Source organism: Capsicum annuum, chromosome 12 (genome assembly GCF_002878395.1).
Source record: "Capsicum annuum cultivar UCD-10X-F1 chromosome 12, UCD10Xv1.1, whole genome shotgun sequence".
Classification (NCBI taxonomy): Eukaryota; Viridiplantae; Streptophyta; class Magnoliopsida; order Solanales; family Solanaceae; genus Capsicum; species Capsicum annuum.
Genome location: NC_061122.1, coordinates 11,758,578 through 11,778,774, shown reverse-complemented (window position 1 = coordinate 11,778,774; position 20,197 = coordinate 11,758,578). Strand labels below are relative to the sequence as shown.

At 31.8% G+C, this 20,197-nt stretch overlaps 1 long non-coding RNA gene across 1 annotated transcript; it reads right to left on the bottom strand.

Annotated features, from left to right (window-relative positions):
• Positions 1 to 5,069: 5,069 nt before the first annotated feature.
• LOC107849943 lies at positions 5,070 to 5,979 on the bottom strand. The gene is made up of 2 exons (XR_001668346.2): positions 5,887 to 5,979; positions 5,070 to 5,310 (listed from the first exon to the last, which is right to left on the bottom strand). It is a non-coding gene; the product is annotated as an uncharacterized LOC107849943 (long non-coding RNA).
• Positions 5,980 to 20,197: the final 14,218 nt, after the last annotated feature.

The following is a 20,197-nucleotide window of genomic DNA, read 5'->3' as shown; positions in this document are numbered from 1 at the left end:
CGTAGACACTAAGGGTGTTAAAATTACACTTATAATTAGTTCAGGAGGGTAATAAGACCCCCTTTAAGTTGAGGTGTGTCTCATCCGTTTTGGGTATAGTTCAAGGGTGAAATAGAGCATTATCTCAAATAACTTTTTTTTTTTGGAAGTTTAGTATGATTTTTGGTTTTTGTGTGTTTTAAAAGGAAAAGTTTTCAAAATATATATTTTTCCATAATTTTAGATATTATAATATAATGATATAATAATTAAGGAAAAATAGTAAAAATATGATTTTTGTCTAAAATACAAATTTTTAATGAAGGGTAAAAAAGTTCAAATCACTTTTCTTAAGGGTCTTCACAGTTTTAATACATTGTAGATATAAATATAGATTATAGATTATAGATAATGTCACAATAATTGGTGTGTGATATACATTGATGTCATGATATACACACGTAATATACATTGTCGTATAAGATCTGTTGGAAGTGGAGCTTTTCTTCAATCTATCATTTTTCATTAGGGTATCGAGGACTATCTTTCGAAAAAGATTGGATATATTTTACAAAGGTACAATGATACAATCATTAAAAGATGGAGAGAAAAAATTGAATCATAAAACTATTTTTTTTTCTTGGTATCTAACATAATTTTATTAATCAGCAATGAGACATAAACATAACCTACTAGCCTATCTTAATCATACTAGCAACCTCGTTCTAAAGCAGGACTACAGAGACTAAAACATGAATTTTTCATCACACCAAAAATAATCTTTAGCGGAAACTAATTAATCATAATACCTTAATGGCAAAATGATCTTCTGAACCCTTGTACTATATCGGTTTTGTAAGTTGAACATCTCTACTTACATATTTGTCATTTGGACCCTTGAACCCATTAAAAAATAATATTTTAAACACTTTTTTTGGTGAGTGTAACACACTCTCGCCATGTCAGCTGACATGTCAGCTTCCACGTTTGCCACACCTGCCACGTCAGCCGTCACGTCATTTATAAGTATTACATTAAATTTTATGTTATTTTTAAAATGCTACACAAGAAATTAAATATTAAAATAAATTTAATTAAATATTTTTTTTTTATAAATTGTAGAAATTCTAATACACAAACACAATAAATTTTTAATTTAAATTGATTTAAATTTTTAACTATAAATTTAAATTATCAACTATAAATTCTAATACAAAAACATAATAAATTTAACCAAACATCAAATTTATTCCAATTATTGAAATTTCTCTCCAATTAATTTAAAATTTTAACTATAAATTCACATACAGAAACATAATAAATTTTCAATTTTTTTTATCAAAAATTCTTGTTGTTTTACTTTTTATATTTTGATAAACAAATAAACTAATAAAAGAAACACTAACCCCCCCCCTCTCTTTACCCCATTTTTCTCCTGTTTCTCTTCCCCGTTCCTCTCTCTTTCTCTCTTTCTTCTTCCCCTTTCTCTTCTTCTTCTTTTCCTTCACCATCTTCACCTTCTTACTATTATAGTAAACGATTATGATTATTTTTTCGAAAGGATAATTTATTTCAACTGTACTTTATTAAATTTTGTTGGAAATCTTTAGGTAGTCTCAATTTTCATTTAAATACTTTGTGTAAGATATATTTTGATTGAAAATTCAGCCTATTGAAAATTAAAAATTCATCTTCTTATTCTTCTTCCTTTTTCGAAAAATTGAAAAGTGAGGGCTGAAGAATTTGAGAAGTACTTTGTTGGATTCTTTGAGCTGTTTGAATCAAGAAAGTGAAAATTTATCTTCTTATTCTTCTTGCTTCTTATTTGAAGTGTACTTTATTAAATTTTGTTGGATTCTTTGAGCTGTTTGAATCAAGAAAGTGAAAATAAATTTTGTAATAATGGGTTGAAGGTTGAGTTGCGGGAAAGGGATGATTTGGGTTGTATAGTTGAGAAGGAGATGGGGAGAGCTAGTATAAATGGTGGCAACGACAGGGTGAGGGGAGGTGCTGGGGTGGGTGGGGAGGGGCTGGACAGGAATGGGGTGAGGTGGGGGGCTGTACGGAGGCTGGGGTGGGTGGGGAGGGGCTGGACGGGCGGTTGGGTTGGGGTGGGGAGGGGGTTGGGAAAAGGGTTTATTTTTTTTTTTTTTAAATATTTTTAAATTTAAAAAGATGAAAGGAAAAAAAAAGATCTTTTAATTTTTTTAATTTTAATATTATTTTTAATTATTTTAATATAGAACTAGTCAAAAATTGACCCCCACTCACACCCTCAAGCGAGTGACTCACTCTCCTTGTCCTAGTCATCCATTTAATGCTACATAAACAAAGTCAATGGTCAAAAGGTTAGAAATATTGATTTTTAGTGAGTTCAGAGATCCAGATGACAAACATCTAATTAGAAGTGTCCAACTTATAAAATCGATGTAATACTGGGGTCCAGAAGATCATCTTACCTAACTTAATTGCCGTCGAATATGTTTCTTTTAGAAACAATTATATGTTAGCACTCTTCGTAAATGCCCCTGAAGCCTATAGCGACGTTGAATCTAATGACAATTAACTAATGTCAATAAACAATTTAGTATTCTTTATTAAAATGCATATTTATAGGCACTAAAAATGATTTTTGTTATAGTGATTGGACCACATCTTGTAGTTCTATGTCTGCTCAAATATTGCAAGTGTAAGCTATTTCTCTAGCTATGCTATCACATATTGTCCTTTGCTTATGCTAAAAAAGCCTTTGGTTTCTTTCCATCCAAACAATATGCAACACACTTGACAATTAGCATCCATGTTCTCCTGGTCAGTGTTGCAAAGAGGGCTAACATCTAACCGTGTGGACATTAAAATTTTGTGGGACTCTACAATACGAATTCAATTTCTGATAGAGTTCTTGAGGCTACTTTATTGTAAATCTAGTTTGGAGACTACTCTATCATAAACTCTAGATCATACATATTTAAACGTATTCCCTTGAAGAGGCATGCCTAATATCCCACAAACTCATGGGATGTTCATGTAGAGGTCATCCTACATTCAAGAAATGTGCTACTGACAATCAAAAATTAGAGAAAAGAATCAAGAACAAACATAATTGAATTCATATTCTTGATCAAGAAAACTATATTCTTCATATTTTATTTATGATCGCAATTCATTATTCATCATGTTAAAATTTGTTGCAAAACCCCCATTTTCTCAATAAAACTATGTAAGGGGTCGTTTGGTTGGGAAAAAATTATGCTATTTCGAGATAAGTTATCCCACCATGTATACACGATAACTTATCCCATCACTATGCTATAAATGGTGGAATAAATAATCCTTGGACTACCTAATATCTCCAACCATACGTAGTTAAATAATCTTATATTTTATCCAAGAATTAATAAACCTTATACCTCACACCAAACGAATAGTATTTTATATATTTGAAAGAGGAGTGCGAAAATCACATAGTTATTCAATTTTAAGAGGTGAAGTACATTTATTTATTTATAAAATGCCAAATATTAATAAGATAGGTATTTGGCCTGTCAGGGGGTAATTTATAATAACTAATATTGTTCTTTTTTAGTTGAATAACAATTTATATTTTGAACTAACTTTATTGTTATACATCCATACATGGTGTATACATTGTATAATAACTATATTTCATCACCAATTTGGTAGACGTGAAAAGAAATATGCATTGGGTTGAACACAATATTTCACGTTCTAATGCATGAATGATTGCCAAAGATTTCACGACTCATATAGAACATATTCAAACTTAATGCATATATAGAGTGTTAATTGCCTCAGAGTAACTGATAAAATTATTTTTATATGTGATCAGGAGGTCTAGGTTTAAGTTGTGGAAACGACCTCTAGCAGAAATGTGGGTTAAAGGCTGCGTACAATAGACCCTTGTGCTTCGACCCTTACCCTGACTCCGCGCATTGGGAAAACTTTAGTGCATCGGACCGCCTTTTTCTTTAATGCATCGAGTTTTAGAATAAACACCCTCAAGTTCAGCTTATAAATAGTTTGAAAGTATTTTTCTCAGTTTATAACAAAAGTGTTAGATTTACTTTTCTTCCCTATTACTTGTGTAACTTGATGATGGATATAAAAAACACTATTGGAGATCTTGGAAAAAATTGAAAAGAAATTGTAAAGGATCTCTTTGATTGAAAGAAAAAAATTCAATCAAATATTTATATAAGTTGAATAAAAGCTGTTAAAAACAAGAGCTGAGCCAATTTTTAAACTCGATGCCCTAGTAATTTTGGGCTGTAATCTCTTTTCTTTTAATTAAAAAATAAAGATCTTGAAGTTTTTTTTTGAAAACCCTCAACCTCTAGTCACTGTGGAAGAGCTTGTAAATCACACAAGAAATGTAAAATGCACTAGGTGAACCCCATGTTTGAGCGACAGACGAAGGCTGAATTTGATCACAGATCTCCCACATTGAAGATTCGCCTCCCAACCACTAAACCTAGTTTGTGAGATTGAAGAATCTGAAAGTCTGGTCAGCCTAGTTTGTACCCGTTTGAAAGATTAAAGTTTACGGTATCGAGATGAGGAACTTTCAAAGGAAAATATAATCTACTTGAATCTAGTGTATGCATCAACAGTTAGTACTGATTACAGTAAAGTAAAGTAATACTACAATACACCATTACATATTAGTTATCCCGATAAATCTTATGTAATAAATACATATTATACACGTGCTATATACATGACATGTATCTTCTTCTTTTAAGAATATATGTCTTATATTTGAAAGCGGATCCAAAATTTAAAATTTATGAATTCTTAGTGCCTAGAGAGAATTTAGACCTCATTGAGGGATAGTAATGCTTAAGCAGGTTTTGTTTCTGCTTCTGGACCAAGGCTTACTTTATTACTGCATTTCCAACAAATAGTTTTTATAGGAATTTCGCAAAATAAATATAGAATCGACACAAATATTATTGAGTTAATTCTAAACCCCCAACCAATACCCTTAATCCACCCTTGCTTAGTGCCTACATCCATTAATAAGAAGATAACAATAACATGACTTGATGTAAATTAAATGATGGACTCAATTTGGCCATAAAACATCAAACATATAAATTCAATCAAACAAATGCTAATTCTCACATTTTGATGAATTGTAGGCACAAATACAAACAGAACCACCCCCCATACAAGACTTAGGAAATGTTGCAGTAGGATATTTCTTCTTGCAAATAGGCACACAATCATTGACATCCTTGCATCTTATTAGAGAAATTAGAGAAGTACATTCCTTCAGTTGATGAGCTTGAACAGTAGTAAGGTTGAAAACTGCAAAAAAATAAAAATAAAAACATTATTATTAAAATTAGTTAGAGATAACAATTCAATTTTTTTTTTTTTTAAAAAACACCCTTCAATTGTTAATTGATTTCTTATGTTTGGCCACAAATAATTTTCACTTTTTCTCGAATCTTATTTTGGAATATTGTTTGGTCATAATTATAAGTTTTTGGAATTTGAAAAACTTCAAAAAAACTGTTTTCACAATTTTCATTCCAAATCACTCACGGAAATTCGAAAACACCTGCAATTTGTGTTAATTTTCAAACACAAATCAAATTTTCAAATACCATTTTCAACTTGAATTTTTTTTTTTTGAAGTTCTTCCTTTTTTGGTTTCACAAATTTATGCCCAAAAGCCACTAATTTATGATTATAAGAACTACATAAGTAGTGTTAAAAATAATATTTATCAAATTCTTTTATATATCAAAATGATTATTTGAAGCATTGATAGTTTAAAAAAATAGACAAGATGTAAACAATAAATTTAAAAAAATAGACAAGATGTAAACAATAAATGATTTAAAACTTTTAAAAATAGGAGAATATTGATGCACAAACCAGAGAAATATGTGATGATAAGAAGGAGATAGAAACAAATTGAAACTTTTGCCATTTCTACTTGATTATTTTTCTTGTGGTTTAAAAGCATGTTGTGTGAATTGTCTAGCCATGGTTGCAAGTATTTTATAGGAGTCAAAATTTTTTATGATAATCTAGTGATTATTACATTGATTTATGAGATAAAAGACCAAACTTAATTCTACTACACAAGATAATACCTAGTTAGTTACTAATAAATTGGGTATTAATTAAAATTTACATTTAATCCATTTTATCAATAAGTCAGCCTATTAAATGATTAGGAAAATTACATTAAATTTTTTGACCAAATATTTTATTTTGGGTCCGATTTATATTTTACTTATCATCAGAATATAAAACCCTTTAAGTCATGGTAACACCTATCGATTGGCGAATCAAGCTCAACCAAAATATCAAGACTTAAAAATATTATAAAGTACATCAGAATAATATAAATGAAAATGAAAGTAAATCGAATACAATGCCAAGAATAGTTGAAACTTTCTCCGTTCACTTTTACTTATTATTATTTTGCTTTTTGAGGTCAATTTTCATGAATTTTGATTTGCATTTTAATACCTTCCATTTAGTTCTAAGTTAATGAAAATATATACAACATAAACCATATGAACATTTAAAAACATATTATGTATTCTGCATATGTATTTTTGTGTATTGAAAATTCTTAACACTACGTATGTATTTAGATGCTCAGTAAAAATAATGTACTCTGCATATGTATTTTTATTTCATATGTATTTTTATTGCAAAATACTGATGTGGTTACAACATATCATAGAATATGGATTGCATGTTTTTGTAGCAGTGCATTTAACTTTTTCTTTTGATATCAGGTTGTACCAGCCACAAAATATGTGTATACGGTACACGACAAACAAAAACACTTCATCGTTTGCCTCAAGGAAAGAAAGTGCTCATGTATTGCATTGCAACTCGATGAGATACCATGTGCACATGCGTAACGCCCCGAGTCTGGTACCCTGGACACTACACGATGCTCGGAATCCCCAAGGACCATAAGCTAACTCTTAACTGATACCTGTAACTGAGCACTGCATAATACACTATAAAAATATGGAAAACTGGCGGAAACTTGCCATAAGGTTCAAAACAAAAATATAACTGAATAAAGTTTAACATTATCAAAATTAAAACATCTGTCTGAACAACTAGTCTGAAAAATATTGTTACTGAAAGCCTCTAAACTGTCTGAATAAGGAGTTGATGGGACAATCTCCCAACTAACTCTGTCTACCAAAATACTGAATCTGATGCAATAAAGAAATAAAGGACATCCTCCAATGATGAGTACTCATTGCTAAGTCTACTGTGGCTGGTTGAATCTGAACTGCTAAGGGTGCTCTGGATCCCGTGCTTATGAATCTATGGTATAAAACACCATAGTGCAAGAGAAAAATATGCGTCAGTACATGAGAATGTACTGGTACACTAGATGAGGTAAGGCTGAATGCAAGGGTTTACATGCATGAACAATATTGACTAAAAATTATAAGACTACTGAATGAGGATAGATGCATGAATGCATAAACTATAACTGAAGTCATGGAAATACTAACTACTGAATTCTACTAACTGGTCTTCTGATAAATGAGTCTACTGATACTGATATCTGATTGACTGATGTTGAGATTAGTCCTATCTAGCAGGTGATCTCTAAATATACTGATGATGAAAATGATTGGCTAAATCTGAGATCAGTCCTATCTAGCGGGTGATATCTTAATCTACTAATAATGAAGATGATTGATTAAACCTGAGATCAGTCCTATCTAGCGGGTGATATTTGAATCTATTGATAATGATACTAATCAACTGTATCTAACAGTCCTGAATCTGTGCTACTGAACTGAATTCTATTACTGAGACTAATTCTGAAACTGTGATGGTGGGAGGTAGTTATCTAACCGACATGCCCCTTGCTAGCTAGTTTGGGGTCCAACCTGTAACTCCAGTTGGAAGGGTGTCAGTATCGTGCTACGGGTAAAGACAACTTTTGTGGAGTCAGTCCTATCTAATGAGTGACCCCTGAGATCAGTCCTATGTAATGGGTGACCCCTGAGTATCTCAGTCCTATCTAACGGGTGACATCTCGTACCTATGCTGGCTACGTAGTTTTGGAACTTATGGATTGCTTCTAGGGATCTCAGTCCTATCTAACGGGTGAGCCCCCCATCCCTAAGCTCGCTCGGTGCTGAATTCTACTCCCAACTGAAAGACTCTGAACTGATTCTTAGACTGTACTAGGCTGAGCTGAATCTTTTACTAATCGTACTAATTAACTGAGTTAAGCTGAGTTCACTGAATTTCATTGACTGATGGAATACTACTGAGTTCTGAATTGATTACATGACTGAAGATGGAATGCTACTGATACTGGGATTACTGAGATTTCCTAAGTTCTATAACTGTCTGAGTTCTACTGAGTTTTGTAACTGACTGAGAGTACTATTGATCATGGCATGACTGAAGTTATCATGAAACTGACACTGGCTTTAGACAATCAGCTAAGTGGTCGGGTATTAAATACCCTGATGTAACGCCCAAGAAAATGGGTCCCGGAGCGTTACACGGTGTTTGAGGCTACGAGTAGCCCCAAGCTAACCCTTTGAGCCATTTTCATTCAGTTTAACATAAATCAATGGGGTTTCCATAAATAACCCTCAAATATCAATAGAGTAATCATCATCCAAGAATAAAAGAATTTCAGAAAGATAACAAAATATGACTTATTAGTCAACTCCCAACATCTATACTAGTCTGACAAGCCTCTAAGAAAATCAATAAAACTAGCGAGCCATTGAGACATGCCCCAAATGACTCATACTCAGTTATCAAATGGAAACAATTTCGTAAAACCAACATCAGACATCACGTCCTCGGAACATGAGGACTCACCACAACAGAGGATGTAGAACAGTGTGCCCGAAGAATCACTGTCGAACCTGGAACTGAGCACCTGAACCTACATTCCAAGAAAATACAGCCCACATCCGAAGATGTGGGTCAGTACCATGGAAAGGAACCGAGTATATGGGGGTGTATGCAGTTTTATAAATATCATCATCATAAATATTTATAAGAAATATGCAGGATGTATGAAAGACTCACATAGCCCGAAGAAAATCATCATAATTATGAGAGGATGAAATAAGTATAATAACACATATGAGTCATCATATAATTTGTCAATCACTTTCAGTTCATCAAGAATATCAATTCTCATAATGTAAATATCATTTAAATCTTTCGAAAGAGTAACTTTCAGAATTTCATTTTCAAATCACTTCACCATTCACCATAGACACAAGGAAACACACACGCTAGGAGATCCTATAACCGACATAAACTATGTGACATGGAGTTCAACGTACAACCCACGTTAGGGAGAGCCGTCCTATCCTTGCCATCGGAGTAGGACTATGATATTAAATCCACACAAACTAGTGATCACTGTATAAATCAGCCTCAGGCTCACTCCTACGGAGGCAAGTAGTTCTAGGGAAGTAAGGTCGCTTTATACCTCCCACTCGGTGCTAAAGATTTCTCCCGAACTTAGCTCAGATCATTTTAAAGACAATCCACAACAAAACAATTTCAATAGTATATAAATATACATCGGGAGCCATCATGCTTCCCATCTATCAAAATCAACCACGTTGTGGATTTCTTGCACACTCGAGTTCAAAACAACTCCATTAAGACCAAAAGGTCAAATCATTCAAAATATCTCAAATATTCAACATCAACGTGCTTATAACACACTTTCTCAAAAAAACACAATTTCCAATTGGGATTCACGACCCAAATATCAAAATCATGATAAATATCGTTCAAGATTCATGCTTCATATCTCCACACATGTAAATTCATCTTTCAAAACCATAAACATCAATATTTCATAATAATCATCATAAGATATGGGTTCATGCTTCAAATTCGTAAAAGTCAAATAAAAATCATGCCTTTTGTAAAGAAAAATACTTTTGGGCACAAGAACGAAAGAGAGTTCTTGTTGAAAAACCCCACATGCCTTGAATGATGAACTTTAGATCGATCCTCGTTTTTGAGATGTTAATCGTGCCTTTGAATGATGGTTCTTGGAGTTCTTGAACTAGGAACTTGGAATCTTGAAAAAATTTGCAGAATTAATGGTGAACTTTGTAGGTTCTTGAATTTTGATGTAGGAGCTTAGGATTTTCTTTTTGAGGAAATTTGATGAAATATAACATATAATGCTTCTAATAGGCTTTAATATAGGGTTTGGATGGATTTTGGGTGAGGGAGAATGACCAAAACGCCCCTAAAAATCAAATAATTCTCGAATCTGTCCTTTGGTGGACTGTTTTGATAGTCTGAAGTAGATCAACCATAACGTTTTACTCCGATATCCAAATTGGATGAAACTAATTTCATTAGAAAAAGGACTCTCATATATTTCCATTGATATGTAGTATCTCACCCAGATCATTGTGTACGAGGAGTTATGATCGTTTGAAGTTGACCCAAAAATTCACTTTTGATAGGCTGAAGTAGATCAACCGTAACTTTTTGCTCCAATAGACAAATTGGATGAAACCAATTTCATTGGAAAGAGGACTCGCAGATCTTTCCGTTGATATATAGTAGATCACCCAGATTATTATGTACAATGATTTATTAGCGTTTAAAGTTTGAGAAAAAATACGCCAGGCCTCAGTACTTTTTCCTGCACATTTTACTATTCACTACTATTCACGGTTCGATTGGAATGTTCATAACTTGTCGCTCGGGTGTCCGTTTTGGATGATCCACATATCGTTGGAAATCTTATTTGATACTCTACACAATGGTGGGTCATAATCTAAGACATTCCACACAAAAAAAATTTATAATTCATTCTAGAAGATAGAACCCAACACGTTTACGCACAAAATTTCAACAAAAAATTTATTGGGATATTACACCCGAGGAATCGATAACATAAATAATACAAGATAGGACAACTCATACATAACATGGCAATAGTCCATTATTCACAATACAATCAATGAGGCATCTCTTCAAGCACTTGGAAATCATAACCATGTAATCGTATAGGGAGGCATGCTATTATCTCGTAACTCATTCAATAAGGAATACACATAAATGGGAATGCATGTAACATATCATAATTTATTCACTAAGGCTTTTTAACAAATACTTGGCATACATGAACTTATACATAATTGGGATTTCTTGTCAACGTGCTATAATGACCCTATTTTCTTCACACAAGCATTTTATCAAACATATGGGGAGAATACTTTGGTCATACAACATTCAATACACCTAATTAACATGGTTACATCAATCAACACGCATCTTGTAGGCTTTATTATGAATATCATGAAATTCACCTCATATTAGGACCAAAGTTTGGAACTTTGTAACCAAAACGTGAATTAAAACTCAACAACATCATAAACTTCAATCTCAATTCACAAAAATCATGAAAACTCATAAATAACAATCTTTATAATTTAAAAAGGGATTATTGAACTTCTTGGGTGGAAGGAACCCAAGAATCAACATCTAACATACCTGGAAATCTAGATTCTTGTGATTGTTGAAGACTCTTAAAGGGATTCTTGAGATTGCTTAGAAACTTGAGGGCTAGCGTTTTCTATCTTTGAGAGCGAATGCTTTTGTTCTTGAGGAATAGTGAAAATAAATGAGCAATTTTGGCTATTAAGGGTTTAAATCTCGTGTATAGACTGATTGGGGCTTTAGGAAAATTACTAAATGGTCCATGAAATTTAAATAATGGAACCTGAACAAAAATTTTGATTTTTCACGCTGGCGCGACGAGGTCAAATCGCGCCAGCTCCCTGGAAACTGGACGACTGGGAAACTGGTTGGTGGTGCAACGCGGTGAAAATCGCATCGCTACCTTGGTTACAAACTAGGAAGTCACCGAAACGTGGTGGAATCGCATTGGTGCACTAGAAATTGACAAATCTAAAATGGAGTCTTGGCGAGACGCGCCAATATCGCGGAGGCTCATTATTTTTTTGACAATTATCATTTTTGCTGACTCCGCGACGCGCTAAAGTACCAGGTAGTACACTATCTTAATGAAATGGATCTAACTCTTCGTGATACAAGACTATGTGTGTATCAAATGATTTCAACCAACTCAAGAACAACAAGATGAACAACAAGTTGCTAGTGAATCGAAATAGGTCTCACACGGTTTCACTTGACTTTTAGTTTGTGTTTTGAACAAGAAAATAAGATGAATAACAAGGCAACAATGCTTGTGAATCAAAAGATCCCCACAAGGCTTTACTAGACTTTTAGATTCAATAATACAAAGTTAACAAGATTACAAAAGAGATAGAAACTTGACATACAATATTCAAAGATCTAAGAACCCTAACAATGAGAAAGGACCCTAAGAGTAGTGAATATCAATACCAAGTTCTTACTTGGACCAAGAGAAACTCAAGAACCCCAAGATCCTAGTTTCTAGCTAAGAGACAACACTAGTATCACTCTACTAGTGAGTTTTAGAAATTGGGGCTTCTTCAATGGAAGAGAGAAGTTCCAAAATATTACAAATATTTTGTTGTCTTCCAAAATATGAATGAACTAACTAAAAGACTAGCCCTAATAAATGACTTATATAGTCAATTATAAAGGAGCGACAAAAGACCAAAATACCCTTTACATTAAGTGGGTGGGTTTGAGGTATTTTGTTGGGCCTCTTCACACTTTAATAAGTATAAACCCTTAGATGGGCTCACAAGGGCCTCACACAAGGCCAAGGATGTGAACAAGTCTTGGAGTCATTGCAAATCATGCGCTTGACTTTCTATGAAAGGTCTCGAGCTAGGAATTCCTGTATCACTTTGCCCGAGTGTCGGATTTGAGGAATTTGATACCGATGGAAAGCTTATTCAATTTCCCACACGATAAAAAGTCAAAATCTTGAAAATATCATAGGGAATAAAAGGTATTCATATATGAAGCAAGATCTTTGATGTTCTAGAGACGAATCGAATCTAGATAGAAATACAGGGTATTACAACATGCTTGTGTGGTATTGGACAACAAAAATTTTCAGAAGGGGCCATACTCTTGTGATTTGTTTAAACTAAAAACTGTGTTGAAGACATATGATGTTCCAATATATCCGTTGCCACACCAAGATGACTGGATAATCCTAGAGAGCGTACTTAGTGAAATAGTACTGCCTCCAAAATTCAAAAGACCTCCAGGAAGACATGCAAAGAAGGATCGAGGAAAATTGGGTCGGGATTTGTTTGAAAAAAAGAACATCAATTCATGCGGTGGTTGTGGTGTTAAGGATCACAATAGACGTTCTGGTAGGAAATATCGGAAATGATACATTTGTTCCTCCATTTTATTTCTTAAAAGTTTCTTTTTCATTTTTTTGTAATAATGAACTATTTTTTTGGGTTAATATATTAAAGCATCATTTGATAACTGAACATAGTTAGACCTGAATGCTGCATATGTATATGTTGCAAAAACTGAACATTGCATATGTATTTTGAAGCTACATTTCATATGTATTTTTAACATTTTATATGTAATTTAGGGCAAAGTTAGTAAATTTGATTAACCAAAAATGTATTTAGGTCTTAAATGATCAAAGATTTAAATATATATGACATATTCAACATATATATATCTATAAATTAAATGCTTAATCTTAACTTTGCATATGTATTTTTAAGCAAAATAAGAATCTATTTTGTAACTAAATCTACGAATAAAAAGTAAAACTGAATGAAATACTCAAATTTATCTTTAATTCAAATAGTCATTTATATTGATAATAAATGAACATATATTAAAATATATATTAGTTATGCTGAAAATGCATTTTTGAAATGCTTAATCTTAACACTACATATATATTTTTAGATTAAATACATTTGTTGTATACTGCATATGTATTTTTAAGCATAATATGAACACTTCATATTAATTTCTTAACTAAATCTCACAGGAAAAGGTAGAACTGGATAAAGTACTCAAATTAATCTTTAATTCAATTCAAAATTAGACCCACTTCAAACTGAATTAATTTCATTTAGTTCAAAATAAGTACTATTATAACCTACAATTAGAACCACTTCAAAATATAAAAAATAATTTGTATAATCAGAACCTACATTCATAAACCAGTTTCTAAACTATACAAAGTAATCAATCCATCAATTATCATACATAAAAAACTTCAGTGACACTAGTTATTCTACTTTGCCTCGTAGGCCTCAAGGGTGCTTCGACTTCACTATGAGCATTTGCATCTTATTTTCAAATTTCATAGTCCGTCAAAAGTGCAACATATCTTCTATGGAGTGCGTTGGGGTAGAACTCATTCAAAAAATTTTGTGACCATAAGAAAGACACTCTGCATATGGAACCATATAGAGACCACAATCCCTACAATAAGAAAACAAAATTGATTAATAACTAAAATATATTGTGTACAAACATACAATTTTGGTATATGTATATTAAAATACTTACAAGCTTGCACTCGGTTGTTGAGGCAGTTTCTCTTCAAATAATACATCAAACATATCTGAGGAGTCTTTGTCTTTGTATCTTGGATGATTTTGAAGATCAATTCCTTTCTTATCGTAGAAATCACATGCTTGAAGACATAGAGGGATAATCTCAACTAATTTCTCAATCTCAGTAAAAACAGTTGGATAATGACCAGATGATTCATATGAATCATATAAGAATATGCACCTCTCTGAGAAGGATAAAACTGCTAGCACCCAATGATGTTTTTCATTTATATTGACTGGAATATAAATGTCTTCCACTATATGCCACGGCATAGCAGCATGCATACAGAACCCATTGATGTATTCATTAAGATGGGCCTCCCGTCCTCCCGCATTAAGATTTTGATGACCCACAGAAGAAACATCATGAACAGACCTAATTATGTTCATAAAGTTGCAATCTACTGTGCTGAATTTGTAAGACCTGTTAGGGTCATACTTTGACTTCTTTCTCAAGTAGCAGAAGCAAACATCAATTTGCAGCTGTAATTATCACTAGAAATCTTAGAACATTCAATCAATTTGTATACTAAATTAGCATGTGTATATAATATAAAATACATATGCATTTTATAGTTTAATGACTACAAATTATGTATGTATAACTACATTTGTAAACTACACTTATATACAGACAATGCAAGAAAAATGAATATTGAACAGTATGTGATTTGATAGAAATTCATATGCATATTAATAATTTATATATGTATTTTTAACACATCATTGTTAAAATAATAAAAAATATAGTAAAAATACATATGTGTACCTACATATGTATTTAAAGGTAATATAATATGTATTTTAAGTATTGTTACAACTGCAAAGAAAAATTATCAAAATAATATATTAACTGAGTTTGTTCATGAATGGTCAGGGAACCCCATTGTGTAGAACCAGTTTTTATCTTCAACTGTCTCAACTCCGAAATGCATCATTGGAATGGCTGATTTGCCCTTTTGTAATGATCAACATTTCCCTTCTTGTCTATTTTTATCAGTACATGTTAAATCATGAAAACATAATGGAATTTTAAAAAATAAAGTTGAAATTGTTCAAAAAAAATACCTTTTTGCATGAACTTTTAGAAGGTTGACAGAAATCCAATCCATGAACTTCTTGACAATCTTCGTATCCACTATCCCATCAATCGGGTGATAAACAAATGGATGTTTCTGGGGGAATATATGTATGTGCCTTGCTGAGCTCCCTATAAAGCTACAGACTACAAAAATGTAATTAATAAAAATGTATTTGCATAACATATTACATTGAAAACTAAATATATAACTTAGTGTACTTACCGGTTGCTGAACCAAACTTAATCATGTATGGTGACTCCTTGAATTTGGATGATCGTCTAATCCTTAAATTTTGAACAGGAGTTTGAAGTTCAAGATTAGCAGAGGAATGAACAATGATGCTTATACTACTGTCGATATTCAGATTAGGAACCAGCTCATCAGGGATTGCGTTTTGTGAATTTGGCCAAACTGATTCATCCCTTTGTTCATCAGTGGTTAGATCTTGTATTTTAAGAGGTGTCGTAATTTTCTCCTCCATAACAAGATCAACCTCTACATGCAGCTCTGATTTTGAACTCAATCCAACGTTATCTTTGTTTGTCTTCAAAAAATGAAAAAAGTTTAGTTTGATCCGTCTAAAATAATCCACATAAACACAAAAATCTGTTCATTATACATACTTGATAATAATCTTCAACAACAGAATGCAACTTTTTATCATTCAAATATTCATCAGTAGGTTCTTCTCGGGTTGCCAATAGAGGTGTGGTGATGCTATCTCTCCGGTAGGCATTTAGACTTGGTAACAACTCATCTGAGATTATAAACTACGAATCAATCAAATTTGTTTCATTCATTTTATCATCATTGATCTGCAAAAGAAATGAAAAAAATAGATAATTATCCTCTAGATTGTTAAGATTACTATATCACATAAACTCAAAGTTTAAATCATTATACATACTCGACCATCATGATGAACAATCTTCTCAGAATGTATATAATTCAAAGTTATACTTTGGAGAAGCTCACTAGGAAATAAAAGTTGAGAATCAATTTCAACGTTTGATTTTTCTGGATGCAAATCAGTGCACCCTTTGCAAACAAGTAAAAAAAATTAAAACATCAAACAAAAATCCAATTGTGTATGTTTATATAAGTCTATGTATAAAATAACATCTAACTGCTAAACAAACAAAATTACATATGTGCACTCAAATGAAAAAATATGTGTTAGTTATTATTTACCTTTGTACCATCCTCATTTTTATCCAAATTCTGATCAACATTCGGATTGAATCGTTGTGGTGATGTTTCAGCACCAGCATAATTCATATGTTGGAGTTCAGAATCTATATCTTCATATTGTTGCTACAAATATAAGTTCAATAAACTATTATCACTTGAGTTCACTGAATATGTATATACCAACCCACTTAAAATATGTATTGCTATACAACATCATTCACAAAATACATAATAATATAGAAAACTAAAAATAAACTATTTTACAGATTATAATATTTGCAATCAACCTAAGAATACATAGTCTTATAACAAAATACTCACAAATACATATTTATTTTTAAATACACTGCATATGTATTTTTCAATACACTGGATATGTATTTTAAATACACAGCATATGTATTTTTGAATACATAACATATGTATTTTTAAATACACAACATATCTATTTTTGAATACACTGCATATGTATTTTTAAATACTCTGAATATGTATTTTTGAATACTCTGCATATGTAATAATAAAAATTTTACCTTTCTTTGTTTGATTGCTTTGAGCATCAGTTTGAACTTTTTTTTTTTCACTAATCTACGAATTTCTTTAAACTCTTGACGAACCTGTTTTCATACAAAATCATTAAAAATAAATTTTTTAATGTAAAACTAGTATTTAACAAATAACTTACCTCATCGCGAAATGCATCAAAAATATTCTTAGAAATGAAGGCTTCTTTCTCTACAGGACTATCCAACTTTGACACGATTTCTACATCTACAGGACTCTCTGACTTTGACTGTACTGGAGGAAAAATAGACCTTGTAGTTTTCTTTAATTCTTCATTTTTGAAGAAGTTGCGTATCTTATTTTAATTGGCTTAAAAACTGGTGTCTTCATACCAGTGGCCTTTGCAGCGCGAGGAGCTGATGTCCTCTTTTGGTTATGATCGTCAACAATATTGACTGGCTTTTTCCTTGATGGTTTCTTCACATCTGGGGTTGATGAATCAACCTTTTGTTTCTTTTTTGAACGTTCATTGATATGTTTTGGTGGTGGATCCCGAAATTCATCATCCGAATCAACTGAATGTTCATCTTTAATTACATCCTTCTATGGTATTTGAAACCGTGCCAATTCCATTTTAGTTAGCTCTGTGTTCTTAAATACAACCTAGAAATTTAGATATATGTTGAAGAATCTGTTAAAAAATTGTAGATGAAAATGTATATATATACTATAAAAAACATATTAATACATATGTATTTATTGACAACAAACCTTGCCATCATTATTGAACATAACATTCATCAAATACTCAAAACGTGATCGAGGTGCATTTGTCTTCCAATTTAATAATCGGAGAATTTGATTATCAACCTTCGATGCAATATTTTGTGGAACATTTGAACAACACTCGTAAAGTCACACTTGAATAGCTAGTGGCATTCCCTGAATCAAATAAAATTTACCACCAGCTTTCAACCTGTTGTTCAAACTTCTCGCAAGATCGTCAAATGATAAAGTACCCCATGGAAAATCCTTATATCTTCCACTATCTACCAAATCAAAATGTAGTCGGGGTATAACCACAATATCAACATTAGATAACACAAAAGAATGCAGGAAATACAGAATAGCAAACTTCTCAGCATCCTAGTCATTGTTCTCCCCCCAAACTTTTTCCGTGAATGCTAGAAACAGTTGCCTTTAATGTATAAATTTTGCACCATTGAAATACTTCTCAACAATCCTGTTTGGTACACCCTCTCAAAATCAAAGGCGTACCTATTAGACACACAATTCAATTCAGTAACAATGGCAAATTTTCTAGGAGTAAAATAAAGAAAGGTGCCATTAGCCCGAATAAATATTTCAGAAGAAGAACTACCCTTAACCTCAAGCGTCATAACACATCTGCACAACGGTTCTTGAACTACACAGTGCTTTTTCTTCATGAAATATTCAAAAATGGTATTGTCACAAAATTTTTTATACTGTTGCTTGTTTAATATGGAGCGTACGCTTCCATCAATATCATTATCACTGTACGAGCACATATGTAGTGCAAATCTTGGAAGTTTTCTGACAATGAATATTTCGTTACGCATCACCTATACAAAGTAAAAGTACAACTTGTTAAACTATAAAAAAAATTCAAATCAGCAAAAAAATATATATAACATGCATATGTATTTTCATAAGACCAAAAATGCAACCAATACTGAAAAATACAAATCAATTATACTAAAAATACATATAGCCAAAATACTCTTGATGAATAGTTAATATAACAATATATTTTCACAATTATACTATCATCTTCACAAATAAGCTTTCTACTGAATTTTGCCCTCCTAATATTATCAGAACATAAAATACATAGTAACTAGTTGAAAAAAAAAATATAGATAACTTTCAACTTTGATAAAATATTTACTTAGAGCAAAACAACACTTAACATTCAATAATAAAAAATACATTTACAACAAAAAAATAGGAAACCTCTTCCTCACTATATATAACATATATATGTATTTTTATCAGACCAAAAATATAACCAATACTGAAAAATACAAATCAATTATACTAAAAATACATATAGCAAAAAGACTTTTCATGAGTAGTTAATATAACAGTATATTTTCACAATTATGCTATCATCTTCGCAAATAAGCTTTCTACTGAATTTTGCTACCTAAAATCATCAGAACATAAAATACATATTAAGTACTTCAAAAAAATACATATAACTCCCAACTTTGATAACATCTTTACTTAGAGCAAAAAAACACTTCACTCTCAATAATAAAAATAAAAAATATATTTACAACAAAAAAAATACCTCTTCCTCACTATCTTTTTCAGAATCACCAGCAAAATAGTTCTGAACATTGTCATCCTCCTTACTCAATTCTTCAATTTCTTTAGCTTTCCTTTTCTGCTCGTATTTTTTAACGTTTTTATTCCTTTGGAGAAGGAGTTTTCTTCAATGATTTTTTTTTCAAAATTTCTGTCATCTTTACCGGGTCGTTGCGAAACTTTGACCTAATCTCCTTCGATCTCTCAGATTTCTTTGACTGTAAAGGATTTGAAATAATTTTAACTACATCTTTTTGAGTCAACCCAAGACTAAAAGATGGTCCATAATCAGACACCAAATTAATATTCCGTATACCACTATTTGTTCGTAATTTTGATGTTCGTTCAGCTATTAAAACAAAAAAACCTTAAAATCTAATTTTAAGATATATTAGAGTACAAAAAAAAAGAGAAACCGCTAACATGCAATAAGTGAATTAAGAGTTACCTGAAATAGAGAAAGATAATCTTTATTGATGGTGCTAAAATTGTGCAAAAGAAAATAAAATTGAAGCGGGATGAGATTGTTAATGGCGAAAAAATGAA